Source organism: Grus americana, chromosome 1, assembly GCF_028858705.1.
Source record: "Grus americana isolate bGruAme1 chromosome 1, bGruAme1.mat, whole genome shotgun sequence".
Classification (NCBI taxonomy): Eukaryota; Metazoa; Chordata; class Aves; order Gruiformes; family Gruidae; genus Grus; species Grus americana.
In genome coordinates, this window is record NC_072852.1 from 53,442,173 (window position 1) to 53,462,302 (window position 20,130).

Below are 20,130 nucleotides of genomic sequence, written 5' to 3' on the forward strand. Positions count from 1 at the left end.
GCTGGCAGTGACTGCCGGGAATCACAGGAGGCACAACAATAGCTCAAAAAGGGAATTGCAGCCAGGGATCAAATCAAGATGGTTTAAAGTAGGTTGGCAATCTTGTATTGATTTTTTAGACTACCTCATTTCAGACAGACACTCGGGTTTTGTTTTTCTTTTTTAAAAAGCTTCTAACTATGGCAGTTGTGAACAAAACCTGCAAAAAACAGATGACCTGTCTGAACTCTTACCCCTGTTGGAGTCTCATGACACTAATTTGCTAGAAGCAAGAATTCTTATTATTTGTACTCATTTAACATCATTGTGAAACAAGCTTTATGTGAGCAAATCTATGAAAAACTTCATCTCCACCTTTCCATTTGGCTTGCTGCTTCTGACTCAGTAGAGCTCTTAAGCAGCAGCAAAATGAAAAGCTAATAGGCACATAACAGAACACTTTGCTGAATCAGGACTTAATAATGGCTATGAATTCTTCCTGAATATCAAATCTCCTGCCCCACAGCAACGTAACTTTCTTTCAAAAAGCACACTGGAATATGCAATACTTCACCCTGTTCAGCTGCTAAATCTTCACTCTTTTCAGATGGACCGATTAGTTTACAGATGTACTCTTGAGGACTCTCAAATGCTACTCTGCAGAGTATCCTGCAAAATCTAGGGGAGGTCTTTTTAAGGCAATCATGGAAACTTTGCAAAGCTATTGCATTGAAAATTATATTTCACAGTAAGTGGTATGATTTAAGACTACAAGTCTGCAAATCATATCCTGAAAGAATCTGTGTGCAGCATTCAGAACAGGGCAGGCAGAGACCTGCTCTAAAGGGAGAAGCTGTGCAACCATGCTGGTTTAAGTAGATGACGTGGTGTAAGAGTGCGTGCAGCACAGGCTGCGCAAAGAGTGATAGTGATGAGGCGGGGTTAATACCCCCTTCATCTCCCTGGTAAACACATACAGAATATAATTTCCCCTTTCTTCCTTTCTCCTGTAAATAACCTAAAGGAGGCCATAAACTTAGAGGAAAAACTGGGGGAAAAAAACCCCTGCATTTTGGACTGGGTTCTCCAGCTGCTGGAAAATAGCTAGCACAAATGGATTTAAGAAAACTGAGCCAACTGAGGATCCAGTCCAAAACAAAGGCTATACATTTTTGTTCATTTTAATAAATGCAGCTATTTTGTTTACAGCTATTGCTTTCACTTCATTTCACTGTTTTTCAGATTTCACCTTTCATCACTGCGTGATGTTTACACACAATCACGGTATACTCATCACTGAGCTACTACACAGTGTTTACTGGTGTCAGTAACCTTGGCATCCAGCTTCAAATATTGCAATGTTTAAAACCCAATTCAACTAACACTTAGGCACAGGAAAAAAATATGTCTATTTGAACAAAGTTGCTGCATAGCAGAGACAGTATTATTTTATTAATTCTTTACTATGTTTTTCCTTACATATTAGTTCATATATTTTGTTTCTTTGCAGTTGGTATTATATATTTTTAAAAGTATGTTAAAGTTACAAAATGAAATATTTGAAACTCAGGAAAGCCTGGAATTCATGTGGCCTCCTTATCCCCCGTCTGAGAAGGCACCAACCTGGTCCTTCAGTGCACTCAGGTTTTGGAGCTTTCCCTGTGTGTTACCATCAGTGTCAACAACAGCAGACACTCATCCCTCCTGTAAAACAGACTTCATTGTCTCCTGCCACGGGGCTAAACTAGTTCTTCATCTTTCCACAAGAGCAAACCAGGAAACTTTAGATACTCGGTATATACCCACTATTGCTTAACTCAGAGGAGTAAACTGATAGTAGTAGAAAGCTGCTGTCTGCTTTGCAGACATGCCTGTGAAGAGAAAGAAACAGTCCCCCATATTCCTATCTCTCTGGTGTCTGCTCCCACTCTCCCCTTAATCCCAGTCCGATTCTCTGTTTTACCCGATTCCTCTTCCTGTGTTCCTCCAGTCTCCTTCCATAGGCCTCTATGCTGAGAGTGAGGACAACCTCACTTCCTTCTGCAGTAGATCAGAGACAAGAGGAGAAATTCTCTCCCTGCTCTTAGATGCCATGCACACATTTATTATAAGCTGAGCCAAATTTTACCTCAATTAACTTCACAGAGATGACACAGTAAATGTAATTAAAATGAATATTAATGCAAGAATGTCTTTTCACATTATTTCAGCCTTTAAAATAGCTGAGCTATGTTAGCTGAAACATTCACAAAAAAGAAATTATTCCAATAGACACCTGGAGAATTTGAGTCCAAAGATTTACCTTTGATATGCTTACATACAGAACGGGTTCTTATAAGAGGAAATATGGGACAGCAATCTCTACTGGGCTTATGCTTTTATTATGCAATAAAAACATAAGAGGCTTTGTGATATTGTAGTTTCTTAAGTCTGTAGGAAAACTTAGTTGGAAGGAAAACTTACTTCTTGGAGTTAAAGCAGTAAGAATATATAAAAATTGCTAGAACAGCTTCAGATCTCCATCACTTCAGCTTACACTGTTGAAGTTCCTGTCTTGTTAATGCATAAGAGATAGTCTTACTTATGAATTAGAAAGATTTTGGTTCTGAAGTTCCAGTTAGGAAAGAGTGTAGCTTCCCCCTCCCTGGGATTTGTGGTTCTGCATAACTCTCAGGAATAGCATCTTTTTCCCTGTAAGCACATACAGGAAGCCAAACTCCTGAGTAAGAAGGCAGTAGTTTCACAGAACAGTTGGGCTCAAGAAGGAAGGAAAAACGACTCTGCATGTGGGAGACTGGAGGCATATGAAAAACAACACAATTTTAAAAACCCAGAAATTTTGCCAAAATCTGAGATAGTTCCTATAAATAAGTTGAGAACAAAATACATAATGGTACACTATGAGATAAAGATTTTACTGGCATTTATTTGGGTTGTTCCACACAAAACCACCTCTGGCACTCTCCACCTGAAGTTAATATTGCCTTTCCCAAAAATGCTGGGTTAGACCTTTATACCAGATTCCAAATGTATGTAAGTACAAATATATGTATAAAGAATCTTTAGAAAACAATGTAATCTGGAATATGTCAGATTTATAGCAAAAAAAATTACTCTATTAAAAATAGCCTAATTTTAGTACATTAAACAGCTCAAAGAACCTCTAAAATCCAATCAAAGCTAAAGATTCATAAATTTGTAGATGACTTCATTTACTATCAAAAGAGAACAACTTTCAAGAATCTTTAAAAAAAAAGACCAATACATATTCTGCATCCTGCAGGAACAAAAGCACTTTGAAGATTTGTCCCTGAAGATAATAAAATATGCTGATTAGAAGAACATATTAGGATGGCAGGCATGACTGTATGTTTCTCATTGCCTGCCTTTTGTAGCTATGTTTTTAATCTTTCTTCATATATTTTCTGTGCATGAGACCTATGGTGAAAAATTCCAATGTCTGGTTCTGTCATGTAAGTAAAATAAAAATGGTACAGAAGCTTTAAAACAGCTGGAAGATATATCGCTAGACTTATTTGAAAACTCAGCCACTGAAGTTGGAAGAGAGGGGGTCTGGAGAACAAACCTGCATATGCTTTTTGGCCTTATTCTTGCTTCACTGTGGCTAAGAGATTGAAAGCCTGATAAAGGTTGGAGAGAGATTTCATGGATTTTCATTGCAATCAAACTTCTGGAAAAAAAAAAACCCCTCAATGTGGAGGTAAATGCATATGCATCACTTTATATAAACTGAGTAAAAACTGGCTGAAAAAAAGAGAAAGAAAAAATTAACTTTGCATTTGAAGCTTTTTTCGCTCTTACAAAATAAGAGATTGTTATGTAAGGAATAGAAGATTTGGTAGAGTTCTGGCTGGCAACACTAACTAACCCAGATTTTTCTATGCTCAACTATGTCAGCTAGAGGAGGAAAATTAGTGAATCTGGTGCCTAAAGCTGTGCAAGAAATGCTACCCACCAGGCCGAGTTGAATTCATATGCTGAGCAACCATTATGGTGATCAAGTTCAACTGGACATGCCATGTGCTACTGGAAGTGGCAACAACTTCTGGTACCCTTTTTACGTTTTTGGTGTATTGGAAATTGGTTTGCCCAAGAGCAAGGCTGGTGTGGGTAAGGTAAGGATGACTTCTGAGGTAAATACAGTATTGATGGGGTGGCACTGGTGGCTGCATCACTCTTGTTGCTTGGGGAGCACTATACGCTCTCCTTTGCCCTCTCCCAGCCGCCCATGTAGTCATCTGCTGCACCATCAACACGTTGTATTTGAATCTCACCCTGGCTGACTGAGACCTGACACTGCAGGAGCACAGCTGGGGGGATCTGAATGGAGTTGGGGCAACTGGCCTCATACTTGGGTTTTCAGGGTTGCTGGAAATATGACTTGGCACAGAAAGGAAAAAAGAATGTGGGATCCGGGGTATCTAAGAGTATCGTCATTCCTGCCACTCAGATGTGGGAGCAGGGCTGTGGTAGATGGGAATGATCTTCCATTATACATGCTTGGAGACTGAAGTCAGAAAACTGAGACCAACAGCGTCCAAGAGCTCTATGGTTCCTTATCCCTTCCACCCCAAATGGGAAGGAAGGGATCAGGCATCTGGTACCAATGGGAACAAGGACTGTTATGAAACACATCCTCAATGGCTCACTTAAGACAGCCCCCTCTTCATTCTGAATTGTTTTGCTTCTCGCCCACCTAATCCTAATATCCTTCCAAAGTGCATCCCCTTGAAATAGCTGACATCTAAAGTGTCCTCTGGCTGGGAGCAAATAAAAGACATCTCACAAAACGGTTAAGGACACATTGAATGACCATGACTTTTTCATTCTCTAAATCATGTGCCAGATGGCTTATAAATTTTCAACATAACATAGCTTTTCCTCAAGGTAAAAGAGTTTTTTCTCAGAGACTTGCAAGAAATGACTAGAGAAATGTAGTTTTCAATAATGAAAACTGCTCCTTATTAGTGCAAAAATTTCAGGCAATGTGTCACACATTTCATTTCCAAACAAGAACTGGCAAACAACCAGAATTCAGCAAGCTTCAGTATGAGTGAAAAGGTTGCCTCTCACTAGTATTGCCACTGCTAACATGAAAACAAGATCCGTAAGAATGATTATTGAGTGAAATGCTTAACTTGTACTTTGAGGTCAGAAAAATTTATCAGATTCCTGGAGATACTGCAGAAATTGTTATTTCACCTACAAACCTGACAAGACGATGTTAGAAAAATCCCCTGCAGAAGCATGAAATTTTGCCTTGGGGAAAAGAGATTGATTGTAAAATATGTTAGGAAGAAAGTACCAAGCATGTTGCAAAATAATAATTTGATAATGTTCTTCCAAAATTATTTTGCTTTTAAACTACTGATACTCATTCTCAATCCTCACCTTGCTCTGTTGTCAAGTCTTCACACTTATAAGTTTCTTAGCAATTAAAACCCCCACAAAACCAAAGAGAAAACTGAAAGTTTTCCATAATACTGTCATTTTGTCAGGAAGTAATAATAAACTAATATTGAAATGTTCAACAAAAAAGGCCATTTCACTCATAGGTAAGAGTGAGGCAGTAGCAATTCAGAGCCTGAGTTTACAAACTATGCATAAAGATAGAAGGTGATGTAAGTAAGGTCAGTTTAAAACGGAGTCACAACAGAACCCCAGTCCCAGTCTACCTGTGTTCTAAACATCTCTCATTCACATTCGGCTCTTCCAGAAGTGAACCTGAAGTAACCAGTGCCATCAAAAGCTTTTCAAACATTGATATTCAAATGAACCTATAGTCACAGACCTTTCACACAACAGTAATAGTTAATTAAAGTATAGTGATAATTAAACAATACTGATAGCTGGGACAAGGATCCTTGTAGGAAGAATTTCTGTTATTTTTATCCCCTCTTCCTTGTAGCACTGATTCATTACAACCAACACAATTGTCACATGCAAATTAGCTGCACAGATAAGGTGGCAATTGAAAAAATTACCTCTGATGTCGCACTTGGCCCACTTAATTACTAACGCTGTTGACCCAACTCTGTCTGCCTATTTAGTCATAATAATTCAATAAAATAATTATTAATACTTACCTAAATTACATCTTAATGTCTTGAATGTATATTGTGAAGATAATTTCACTTCGAGTAATGAAAATTCCAGAGAGTCTATATTGTACCATTATTCAGATTACTTGAGATAAATGCTAGTTAGCTTAGATGCTAAATTTCTCAAAGGTCCCACTTTAAGATCAATATTACTGTGAGCTAATTAACAGACTTCTAAATTCTCAGAAAAATATTCCTTTCTCCAGTAAGTGTGTAAGTTTGGGGAGTGCAGGAAGGGGTAAACATGATATTATCAGACATAACAGAAATGCTGAATACCTGCTCTGCACGTAACATGGATTTCCGTTTAACCTTGGAGCTAACACTGGTATTTTTGTAACAAGTGTAAAAACTCTGTTCACCTCCCAGAACGCCTCACAGAAGTATTTCCTCCCTCACATTTTTATTAACCTCATCACGTTGTTTAAAATGTGAGCCACCCAAATCAGCCGCGAGAGCACAAAACACAGAATTAAAGACTTTGAATATAAAATTCTGGGTAGGATCCGTGTCTTAAAAATGGGTTATTCACAGAAAGGGTCTGTGAAATAGCAGCAAGGAAAACACACGCTCAAGAAAATACTTAAGCCCTCACACACGCCCTAAAGTTAGGACTGAGGTCTTGGAAGCACTTGTTCGTTTCCTGACTGCAGCTGAATCCCGCTCACACCAGCAGCTTTACCTTTGGGCTGCCGGGTGTTCAAGCTCTCCATTCTGAGCAGACGGAGAAGCTTGGAAACTATGTCAGACCTTCAAGTGTGTCTAGAAAGTAGGTCCTCCTCTTAGATGCCTTCAGAGCTTGATCTCGTAGGAAGTCTCAGAGCATGCCCAAGGCAGAAACACAGGAGCACAGTGTGAACTGGCAGCTGCTCTTTCTTACAAATGTGATGGAAGGAGGAAGAATTGCTTTATCTTTCTTGCTTATAGCACAGCCAAGCCATTAGAGGATTCATGTGGAAGGCGGGAGATCAGATTCACATGTCCTTCTCAAACTTGAATTTCCTAAAAAGAGAGGAAGCTATGCAATGACTGATAGGAAAGGGCATTCAGGAGGAATCGTTCACTGGTCCTGCTGAAACTAAATTGCTGTGAAGTTTAGTCAGTAAGCCAGAGAGGAATATTATGCTTTAGATGAGTGACAGCTGGCTGTGGCCAATCTTCTTGTGCTGTTGCTAGAAATGTTTCTGGTTTACACCCAGTGACTGTCAAATATAAAAAAGCAGAGAAAAAGCTAAAAATTCAGGACTTTCTATTTCTTTCAACCAAGTATCCAAACTTCTGAGCTACAGACTCAGACTTCTGGTTCATATTGTAATTTGAAAGGAAACAGTGAGCCAGCTGTCCTCATCCAAAGGGATGACTTGGATGTCAAGATCCAGGGACCAGCACGGGAAATCCAGCCTCCAAATGGTGTCTAATGCAGGGCTGCAAAGGGAGGCAAAATTTTCAAATATAACTCCTGCTTTGGAGTACTCTACTGGCTTCCTCTGCTTAGCATTGCAAACACCTTTCTTAAGTGCCTTTCTCTTCCTATTAAGTTATGGAGGGTCTTGTGTGCCTAATTAAATTGTAGGGATCCTGCTCCTAGAGACAGGAACTGTAAAGTCAAGTGTGGCAATGCTCACCATTGCTGCAGCTAATTGCATTTTTAATATGGCCTTGGAGGCCTCACCTGGCTGTGTGAAGTCCACTCTGTGCACTGCAAAATGAAGGCACTGCCCAACTTTCAGGTGCCCAAACCATTTTTAGGACCTAGCTGTCCTAGTAATTGGAGGCTGTTAGGTCAACTGAACTTGCTGTTGTGTTTAATGTTAGATTACTAAATATAATGATATATGAAGCAGCTCCCCCAAATGAGAAATACTGGAAAATTAATGGCGTTTTCTATGCATCACTGATTTGCTATGTTTTAATGTGTTTCACGTTCCACCATGCTGCTTTGGATCTGTAGTGGTGAAGCAAGGGTAAAAGGTAAAGAGGGCTTGTAAGCTAATAAGGAACTGGAATATACTAACTTTCTCTAAGTGAAAATTAAAAGGGTGCAAGGAAAACATGCAGTCAGGCTTGCCTGCTAAACACAGTCGTTATGATGAGACCCATTTTAATGTATTCCTACAGATTTTGTTTGCTAAGGGAGGAATAACGAAGAGCAGGATTGAATAAGGTATTGTCGTCTCCCACTGCACACAGATGAGATTTCTGTTACATGATTTTTCCTATACAAACCGTTATGATTTATTTGCATGGTATGTACAGAGATATTACTAGCCAGGTCCCTGAAGTTCAAGAAGTAAGCAGAGATGGCCTCCATTTTCTTCAAACCCTTTCTAAAAATATGAGAACATTTGAGTAATGGTTGACAATTTTCTTTTCTTCCTTTGCTTGTTCTTGTAATTCATTTTGCATGGGAAGTGGGCTGTGTTTTTCTTATCCCTTCCAATTCAGCAGCCGGGCGGCTGGCTTTGCGGGCCCACTCCCGTCACCACGGCAACCAGCAGATCACTGTGATGTGATCCCATGCGCTTTATGTCACTACACGGTGCTATTGTTCTCCGGTAACGATTTGGGAGATGCATTTCCCTATTCTCATAAAGGAGGATTAATTATTGTTCCACTGGATGGTCATCCCACGTGTCATGCGTGGACTACAGCATCATACAGAATGCATTTTGCTTCACATGTAGGAACTTCAGGAACATCTGGTTTGCACCATGAAGTCTATGTTCAGCACCAAGCAGACACTGCTCCTCAGAAACATGCTAGAGAATCTGAATTGCAGCTGTAGTTCTCAAGAATCATCAGTATGACCATACTAGGTGAGATCAAAGGTGTCTCTAACTCTATGGTTCAGTGTCTCTGCTACTGGCCAAACTGCCCAGAAAAGCAAAATCTATAAATAATTTGTCTTATATAATTTTTTCACTCTCATCTTTGCACTAATTTAAAGTTAAGCATATGGGCATTTAGCTCCACTAGAGACTGGATATATAGCAGGCAGAAGACCTGATTTTGCTAAATACAAATCCACCATAGATTTCAACGGATACATAAGGCTCAGCTGCTCTTTAGCATTTGGAAGAAGTTGATTTACCATCTCTTTTCCAGATTGCAGCAAATCATCCCAGCACTGCAAAGCTTCTTTCTTTTTATGTGTGGCACAGAGGGCTGAAGCCCTGGACCAACTTTCTTACAAATTAACTTTGGGATGATATATTCCACAAGAATCAAAATAAGAGCAGCCCCTTCAAAACTGTGCTATGATGACAGGCCCAAACTTGTAGAGTGCATGGAAGAAAGGATACTTAGAATCACAGAATCAGAATCACAGAATGGTCTGGGTCAGAAGGGATCTTCAAAGATCGTCTGGTCCAGACTCTGCCACAGGCAGGGACATCTTTCATCTTACTCAAAACCCCATTCAACCTGACTTTGAACACTTCCAGGGATGGGGCATCTACAAGTCCTCTGGGCAACCTGTTCCAGTGTACCACCACCCTTATCATAAGAAAGGTACTTCCTTATGTCCAATCTGAATCTACTCTCTTTCAGTTTAAAAACATTGTCCCTTGTCCTGTCATAACAGACCTTGGTAAAAAGTCTCTCTTCATCTTTCCTATAAGCCCCCTTTATATATTGGAAGGCTGTAATAACGTCTCCCTGGAACCTTCTCTTCTCCAGGCTGAACAACCCCAACTCTCTCAGCCTCTCCTCATAGCAGAGGTGCTCCAGCCCTCTGATCATCTTCATGGCCCTCCTCTGGACTCGTCCCAACAGTTCCATGTCTTTCTTGTACTGGGAATACCAGAGCTGGGCCCAGAATTCCAGGTGGGATCTCACAAGAGCGGAGTATGGGGGCAGAATCACCTCCCTTGACCTGCTGGTCACACTTCTGATGCAGCCTGAGATAGCATTGGCTTTCTGGGCTGCAAGTGCATGTTGCTGGCTCATATTCAGTTTTTCATTCATCAGTATCCCCAAGTCCTTCTCTGCAGGGCTGCTCTCAATCAGTTCATCCCCCAGTCTGTACTGACATTGGGGATTGCCCTGACCCAGGTGCAGGAACTTACACTTGGCCTTGTGGAACTTCATCAGGTTTCCATGGGCCCACTCCTCAAGCCTGTCAAGGCCCCTGGCTGGAATCCTTTCTATGAGTAAAGGGGATATTTCACTCTCTGTCCTTTACTTATCCCAGAAACACTGGAACAAGGTGTAACTGGACAAGGAGTCCAAAGAATGAGGGAAAGACATTCCACTTATGCTAACTTTATCTAAAAATTAAAGGTTCCATTTTGCAAAACAACTGGGTAGCAACTGATAAGTAAAAAGTGCACTCTGGAATGATTCCCTGATCACTGCATTCCTTAATATTTCCTTGTCAATTCATGACAACATATTTTGAATATTAAACAGTGGCATTTCAAGTAGCATGGTCTAGCTATGTTACCAATAATACAGCTACTGTCACCCAGAACCTATTAAAAAACCCATGTAGCTATTGACTGGATCCTATGTAAAATACTAATTACGATAGGCATCAAAATAGTTTGCCCACAATTTTTAAAGTGTTTTGCCATTGAACAATAACATTTATAATTCTGAAATGTAAAAATAAACAAACACATTCAATAAATAAACAAACGCAAAATCAGATTTCTGGCTGTGCGAGCCAAATAGTAAGCTGTCTACTTTCTGTTCCCTTCCCCCCTTCATATCTGCTTTTTCTCCCTGTGCAACTTATTCCCAATCCACATATTGTATTCAGATATAACTCAAATACTGTGACCTTTCTTTCTGCTCACACTCTCTGCTTTGTAAACACATTTTTCACTCTTTTGCAAATATTCTTGTATTGTTTATCTCAGATACAACACAAAAGCAGTAATTAGTGACTACCGTAGTTCTGTTTTCTACTCATAACTGCGTTGTTAGAAGTTACAAATACACAACATGACATTTTTTTTACCAATCCATAAGTTACTTGCATATGTAATGACAAGCATAATCTTTTATTACCAGTGAATATAAGAAAAAAATCCATGCATTTGAAGAAGTCTGTTCTCAGAAATTGAACTATGTAGCTTGCCTCCAGCCAAAGCAAGTACTAGCTGTGAAGCTTAAAGTCACATATTAGTCTCATACAGACAGTCCTAGCATCTTGATATCGCCCTTTGTACTATTCTTCCTGCCTAGCAAATGGTATTTCGTTTCAAGAATCTGCTATGTAAAGGTAAACTTGTTCTGCTATTTATCTGAGGGGCTGATTATTCTTCCCATAGACATTCTGCATTTTCTTAAAAATCTGAGTTAACATGTTCAAAATTAATGAGAGGACAGCTTGATATATTCTTAGGGTAGTATTACCCATATGTAGACTGATCCAGTCCCAAAACAGTGTGGAAGGATTCTGCAATGTTGCCTACGCAGCTGATTTTCCAAGTACGTATGTGGGGATGTCTACTGTCAGAGTCCAGCAGTCTGACACTAGTTCTTCATTTCCCTCAGTCACAGGAAACCTTCATGCAAGTCAGTCTACCTCATATGGCACCCTCCTTCCTGATGCTACTGTGATGAGCGTTTCCACCACTCCACTTCCAATATAAGGATGCTGCATTCGACAACTAATGTTTAGGGAGTCTTTGGGGCCTCCCCCTATCCAAATTTGAGGAGGTCTTTTACTGATGCTTTGCAGATTTCTTTGTTAGCAAGCTTTTTCTAATTTAAATTTTCCTTATGATAAATAAATGCTCCTCATGGTCCTGATGAACACTTGTGAGTCTCACTGGCCCCTTCTGCCTCTAACATTAGGTCCAAACCAGACCAGCACTACCAACAAATCAGATAATAAAACTGTGTGCTCCTGATCTAGTGACACAAGATTGCGGGAGACTGTAACTTCATTTGATATAATTTCTGTATTTCAGTACACTTTCTTAAAAGGAAAAGTTACTGCACTGAATAAAACAGACAAAAGAAGAGCTGCTGATCCCCAGTACACATTAAAGGAATGTTGCAAAGTCACAAAGCTACAAAATACCAGAATGAAGACTGTTCAACACTGGCTTACCACCCTTCACCCCAGGATACATATTCTACATGACATCACACATGCAGTATAATTATATTTATGAATAATCCATTAATTCAGTGCAGGGGGATGGATGGTACTTACAAAATAAGAAAGCTGATATTTCTTTTTTTAGCCTTTATCATTCTCTGTGCGGGTCCATGTCTTATATATAGTTTTCCATTGAAGACCGCACCCGTAAGAATGACTCACTTTCTTCAGACTTTTTTTAGACATTCATTGAAATAATATTAGACAACTCCAAAACAGGAATTAATACATTTTATAAGACTCCTTCAAAACAAGGTGGTATTTTTATACCCATTATACAGATAAAGAATTTAAAAAGGACTAAATAAGACCAGAATTAAAAAAAAATTAAATCTATTAGTTCTCAGTGCCTAAATGCAGGTAATGTTTTCTTCCATTTCAATGAGTACTTAGTATCTATCTACATATGTATTTAAAGGACAACTGTAGTCAAATTCAGTTTTAGCTGTGAGCACTCACATTTCAGAAAATCCAAATTCTGCTCCTTCCCTTGCACATGTGTACCAAAGGGCTTTCAGTGCAATAGTTTTATCAGAAAAGCTTGTCACAATTTTTAGCTAGACATCCAGGTAAATCAGAAGCCTGAGATACCTTGGAAAATGGAAAAAATCTTAATAATATGGTACTACAAAGCACACTGGAGAGCACAGCCAGCTTTCTGCAAGGAGTCAGCTTCAGCCCAGCCAAGCAAACTTGCTCTCACTCGGCACCAGCGCTGTTGGGCCAGAGCTATCTCCCAAAGAGTGACAAGAACATGTCTGTGAAAACCATCCAGTTAAATGTCCCTCTTCTTTTGTACATGACTTCCTAAAATGTTTTAAGTCAGTAAAAGAACTTAGATGTGAAGCAGATATCCTTCATCCCCCTCTGTTTTCTTTCATTCCCCTTCTTTCTTCCTCTTCTTCTCTCCCTCTCTCCTTTCTTCCTTCCTTCCTTTGATTTGGAGACAAAACAGACACACAGTAATTTCTACTGAGGAAAGAGGAAATGGAGAAAAGGGGGAGATGGGGAGCACAAGAACAGTTCAGCCGGCAGGGATAATGTGGCAGGGAGAGAGCTCAGGCACATAAATATATTTTAGGGGAGAGGGTCAGACACAAAGAATCTCAGAAATAAAGAGAAATGAAGAGTGGTACGTGGGTAGCTCCAGAAGAGACAAGAGGGATGTTAAGAAACAATTTCCTCCATGAGTCTGGCTTATAGAGGCAATAAAATACATGAATGCAAGACTAAAGTAATGACAAATTTCATACAGCTAGCTCATACACAGAAAATGTTCCTGACTCATTTTGTTTGGAGCATAAAAATATTAGTAATTATTAAATACTTGTTTTGTTTTCCTACATTATTTTTAGCTTGAGTCCAATGAATTTATTCAGAACTTAACTGAAGGTACTCAGTGAGATTCCTCAGGTGATCTGGTTACCTCTGGCTCCCTCCTGAGAAATTGTGCTTTCTAACTGCAGGTACTTAGAAACCTGTACTATCAAAGGACAGACGCAAGCAGATAACTGGCCACAAGATAGCTCTTAATATACAGATATTTCTGTCCCAGGATCCTCTCTTGATATCATATGTGTGGGCCAGCAATATTAAGTAATTTCCTAGCCAGATAATTAAGGGAATAGAGAAGTGTCTTCTCCAAATTCATAACCCAAATCAAAGGCTGATCTCAGAAAAGACCCTTAGATATATTGTCCTATGCATTCTCCGCAGACAAGGCTGTTTCTGCATATGCTAGAAAGTGTATTCTTTATTCTCTTTTCCCGAGTCTTCTTTTTTTGTTGTTCAAGAAAGAAGGATATCAGCACGCTCTTTAAACAAATATATACATGAAGCAAGATGCTTTTATATATATAGCAGAGTTAAGAGTCAGAGAGAAATCAAACCGAACAAGCAGGAACACCAGAATTTGCTGACAGAAAGCCTGATATTACAGGGAACCGAAGATTTGTCTGTATCTGGGTTCTTATGGCACAATATTCCACTCTTGCTGCATAAAGTTATTTTTCTGGGCAGAAAGTGAAGATCTACTATTTCTACAGGCAATAAAACAAGTACTTAAAAAATCAGAACGTCAGGAAATAAAAAGTTCATGGACAGAATAGACACATTTCCAAATTCCAAGAGAGATGGAAAATGAAATAAAATAACTTCCACTGTCAATTTATAATTCCTTTCTGGCAACAAGAGGGATGCCTAGGGAGTTCAGAGAAGCTAACAGAACTATAATATTCATACTATATTTAAAAATGGATCAAGGCTAAAAACCAATTCAGTATTGTGCAATCTTTTATCCTAATACAGCATAGCAGCTAAGAACTATTATTTCTTTATAAACGCCATCTTAACTTCAAGAAGTGGGCTTTCTGTGTGATTAAAAGGGGAGCTGTTTAGAGAGACCATACCTGAAGCAGTGAAAAACCTGTTAAATAGTGTGGCTGCTGAAGAATAGAAGCTATCAATCATTTCAGAGATTTTAAGAGCTGTTACCAGCTGCACATATATTTGTTTTTAGTGTGAGCTGTAAGGTTCCAGTGCCTAAGATGCAGATTTTTCCCACTTCTTCCTAATTGCAAAGGGGGATTGTGCACAGAGGGCCACTCTACATATTCATGGCTTCTAACTAGGCAGTCAGAGAAAATACTGTTTAGGATTTATATCAGAAAGGTCATTTGATAGGGGTTTATCTAGCATACTTTTATTTGTGGTATTCCAGTTTTTAATATTTAAACTGACTGATAGCACTTGTATCCACAGTACCCTTACCCCTCCACATCTGCCACTTGGGCAAATACTTTGGCTTTTATATTTCAAAACTTCTATCTAGATCTGGTCTTTGGATCAAAAAAAAATTCAAAGAATTATTATACAGTCAAAGACTTTCAACACAAACCTAAAGCAGGCATGATACATCTCGCAAATTTAACCCATTGTGGTTCCCATCAACAACACTATTAAATCATTCAGTTTCCAGTAATTCAATAAAATACTGCATAAGTTAATACTAATAAACATCTGAAACATGAGATTTCAGTTAAGGCATGGGTGGTATGTACAAGTGCATACACTATCAGTTTCATCAGTACCAGCCAATCTAAAGCAAATACAGTGTATTGTTGCATGGAGATTTTATCCCATATGCACAGTAATTGGAGCTTAATGAGGGACAGCAAAAGATACAGAATTTAATACATTCCATCATGAATAAAATGTTTGAAATGTTCAATGTAGTGTTTTAAAGTCTACAGAAGTAAATCAGTTGGGGAGTAAAGCAGCATTTGTATTACTTGCTTTCCTGAAAATGTATTTCGATCAGGAGTGGACTAAGATGACCAGAGACCAGGTGTGAATTTAATTGTGTGACCTGGTATTTACGATGAATAAAAGCTTGTTGTTAACTCAATCAATTATGCTTCTGTGGACTAAAATCATAGTTAAGACAAAGCAGTTTGCTTTGTCTGCACTGAGCCTTTACCTTACTTTCAGCAGTTGAAGAATATATCATTTTTCCCATTGCAAGTCAAGAACATAAAACTTTCTTAGAACTGAACCTGTGCTTAGATCCATGTAAAACACTCGGCCAAAGTTTTTGGAGATGACCTCCGATGCACAGTGCTCAGCTTCTGAAAAATCATGACAAAAGTGTTTCTAACTGAATATATTCATTTTTAATTGTCTAAAGGTATCATGTGAAGTGTTATCCTTCTATCTTTTCTAACTCTTTATAACCCAGTTTCCAAAACGCAAGTGCAAATGAGAAGCATGTTTGGAAGTATAAGTACTTTAGAGTGATAACACAATTCTAATGTTCCAGATGAACAATACTAGACAAGTGTAAATCACTGCTGAATGAGAAGAGAAGGCAGTTTGGGGGGTTTCATAATTGTTTTAAACAACCATTAGGCTAAGGTTGTAAAATCATTAAGCAATGCAACGTTAGAAAAATAAAAACAAATTTTGGTTTTAACTGCTAGTTCTTTGAAATGTGTGCTTGAGCATATTCGAATCTCAGTACACTGAATGAGGAAGGATTTTTGAGGGAAAAAATTAGTAGAGAAACCTGTCATTGAAGACTATATCATAAGGCATATGAATGTGAGGGATGAACTGAAGTTGCAGAGGTATTAACTCTCCAGTTCTTTATTTCCTAGCATGTGGAATTATTCACCTTAGTGAATCACCTTTTTGTGTAACATGTATGCGCAAGCGTGTGTGTGAATAGGCAGAACAGACGGCACATTGTGAAGGGCAGGCAGACTGGACAGCATGTTGATAAAGGCTTCACAGGTTTCATTGCTTCTGTCATTAAAAAGGTTAAAATTGATGCTGGGGTGTTGGTACCATAAAAAATATCTGGGCATGGGGTATGGGAGAAGGAAACATTTTCACTAATGTGTGGGAAAATGGAAGATCTCTAAATTGAAAGAGAGAAAGTTTAGGTGCCCAGGAAATTTAGAAGCAGGCAGGCAAACTCTATAGCAGGAATGGCTTGCTTGCATGGCAATTCTGGTACATCATATTCTAGAACAGCTTTTAAAAGGTATCTGTAGTTTTACCAGCAAAATTAATCTTGTCTCCCTTGTTGGAATTTTAATTATTTTTGATGGTAGGAAAGCATCTCATCTACGTGAGGAGAGGCACAATGCATTGTGCAATACATCTGTTTCTTTACTGATTTCCCTTAAAAATTTTCTTCATCTCCCAACTGCACAGTTACTTCATTTCGCTTTATTCCCTTCCCATGACATCCCATTGCAACATTCTGCTCACTTCCCCGTTTTCTCCCCACCAGACTCGGTACTGATGACAGTAACTATCTCTTGCTAATAACATCATCATCCATTTCCTTCTTAAATAAGGCATTAATTGTATGGTGAAAGGTTAATGACAAAGAGGTCAGGAGTCTGGAAATCTACACTGAGGATGAATCCTGTGATCTGAAATATATATTGGTACTGTATTTGTATTTTATTTGTCCTCTAATAATTCATTCGTTCTCCAGGAGTTCTCAGAGATGATTACTAAAGTATCTAGTATTTCATCTTCAGCTTCTTAAGACTCTTCATCAAACATCACCTAACCTAGATGATTCAGATATTTTAATTAACCAAGTACTCTTTTATCTGCTTGCAGTGTGATCGCTCGCTCTCTCTTTCTCTCCCTCTCTGTCTAGTATCTCAGTGGTCTTCATGTAACACTATTTCATTAATTCTCATACTTTGTTCTTTATGCTAAAGCTAAAATGACTCTTATCTGACTTCTAGCAGTGGTCATAACTTTCTTAATATTCCTTTTAGCTACAGGATATTGATAAAACTTTTTCTGAATGGATACTACTCACATAGTTAATGAAATGTCATTTTACCTCCTAATGTTTTCCTTACTGTATTTTGGTTATTTACCTATTATTTTGTTATGTAGTCTCTCTTTTCTTTATTTTAGAATGTTTCAGTTTTATTCATCTGCATTAACACTTGTTCATATAACTGCCTGAGCTTTCCTTACATCACCCAGTCTTCCTTCATAAAGGATAACATGTCCAAGAATCTTATGCTTATTTCCATTTATCTGTTAGTACCCATTAATCTTTACCTGATAATTCCTTCAGAATCCCACAATGTAATTATCTGTAATCAAGCTCCTCTGTACTGCTGTGTCCTTCAAACATCTTCAATTTAGGCAGGGAAGTCTGTCATTGCTTGAGATTAATTTACCTGTTGGTCCACATTCCATTTAATAGTTTCTTGTTGGACAATATTGTTCTAAAACTGTAACATACACAACTGTATATTGTGTTCCTTTCAAAATTCCTTTTATTGTTTGTTTGCGTGCTTGTTTGTTTTTATTAAGAAATATTCCCAGATGAAAAAACTAAGAATAAGCTGTAACTTGTTATTACATACTGGCCACTGGTTTTAACTCTACCATCGCCTTCCATTGCAAAGCTTTCCATTATTTACCTACAATGTAAATACAATTATAAAAGGATTGTTCTTTGAATCTTCAGTTTTCCACTCTGAAGAGTAAAAACTCTTAGACTTTCTGCCTCTCTTGACCTCTAAACTTTCTGTTACTTTTAATACATATTGTCATGTTTTCCACATCTTTCATAAGTTATGAAGAATAGCATTACACACATCATCCTATACACAAAAATTTCTAATTCTTGAAGATTTAATATTGTCCTCTTTTGGTAACAAAATCAGCTGGAAGGTTTTGGCCTTAAATGAATACATAGCAAGAACACTGTATTAGCATTAGCTAATACATTAGCTCTTATCAATTAAAATGTCATGCTTTGTTATATCATTATTAGAATTTTCACCTGCTTTATCAACCTAACTCAGATGAAATATCTGCTACTTGTTTCTCATAAACTTGCATTTAGGGCCAATAAACAATTCCTCACATATGTAGTCTCAGAATACAGTTCATCAGTGTTTGTACACTGAGATGAAGGCCAGTCTCTGCACTAGGCGGGCTTTTAGCTCAAGCACAACATTTCACGTTAACATTTAACATATTGTTAGAACAGATGGGAGTAATTCCAGTCCCCAAGTATGATACTTATACCATGCAATAGTTTCATTTTTAGTGGCCACTCTACATGCAATGGCTTTCAAAGTCTGGATTTGGCCCTCTGTTCCCTCTTTCCAAAGAGGTGCATATACACTGGATGTCACTAACCTGAATGGCAGAGGTGAGTGGAAGGGCATTCCACCACATATACTGGCACCTGGATTGTCTACCAAGTGTACAGCCTGAAGCCTGCCTGTGTGTCTTGTATGTACAACCTTATGTGGAACAAAATTTAAATAGAGATGGCCAAATATTCCAGAACAACCAGAGAAACCCTCACCTAAAGGTTAACTTAGCAGTACTTAGCAGACAGACAGATGGACCCATTCCTGATTATATCTTCAAGATTAAACTATCGAGACAGGTTTAGACGAAAACATACTCCCTCTGACTCTCAACGAATCCACCATACCCATGATGCCTGAATGAAGTCAACAGTCTGTTTGGAAATGCGTTCCTTATGAATCAATTGTGCAAGTGAAATACACAAAAATTCTGTCCTGTTTTTCTTTCCTCTGTTGAGCAATTGCTATTGCCAAAATTTTCATAAAGTACTTTGTCAACTCCAGGATCAGTCACCACCCTGTGTTTTACACACACACACTACATATATAGATATATAAACATGAAGGAGATTCCTCTAAAATCCCTTTCCCCTGGGGAATGAGCACTGCCTCTCCTGATCTGCGTGCACTCACACAGGATGATGAAGAATGGTCTGAGATCTCAAGACAGAAAGACAGTGCAAGCTATTATTTACACATGCGATACTGAGGACTACATTAATAAGCCCTGCTTGTCTCTCGACCAGCTTGAGGAATACCATGACAGAAACATTAACTGGAGCATGTGGAATGGGATTATTTGTCAGACCTGCTGCTGTTGCAGGATGACAGGCACAATCTTCATCTCTGGCACCCACCTGAGCTCTACTTTGCAGGTTTTATAGTAAGAATCCCTACTAGGATGAAAAAGATCTTGAAGCCTCAGGGCTAGATGTTCTGAGGGAGGAGAAAAAGCTTTAATAAAAATACTTTGTGTTTCCTTTTTGGTGAACCCTGGATGGATTCTAGCCCAAATTGAGACACTGAAATTTTTGTGTCTACATGATAGCTTAAGGAGACCTAGTAAAAAAATAAATCAAGACAGCCTAGACAGTGATTCATCTGACCAGATGAATCTACTTTAATTTATCCTAAAATAAGTACCCTAATAGTTAGTAAGCCAGTCAGCTAAATTGCATTCTATGCTCCATTGGCTTTAATGGCTGATTAGGTGCTTCACCTAGTTGTCCACAGATATGAATTTAGAGTCATCTGAGGTGCTTGCAAA

At 38.6% G+C, this 20,130-nt stretch overlaps 1 protein-coding gene across 11 annotated transcripts in view; it reads right to left on the reverse strand.

Moving 5' to 3' along the window:
- ANKS1B (ankyrin repeat and sterile alpha motif domain containing 1B) overlaps nucleotides 1–20,130 on the reverse strand; it is a 447,444-nt gene that overhangs the window by 175,669 nt on the left and 251,645 nt on the right. The window lies entirely within an intron of this gene.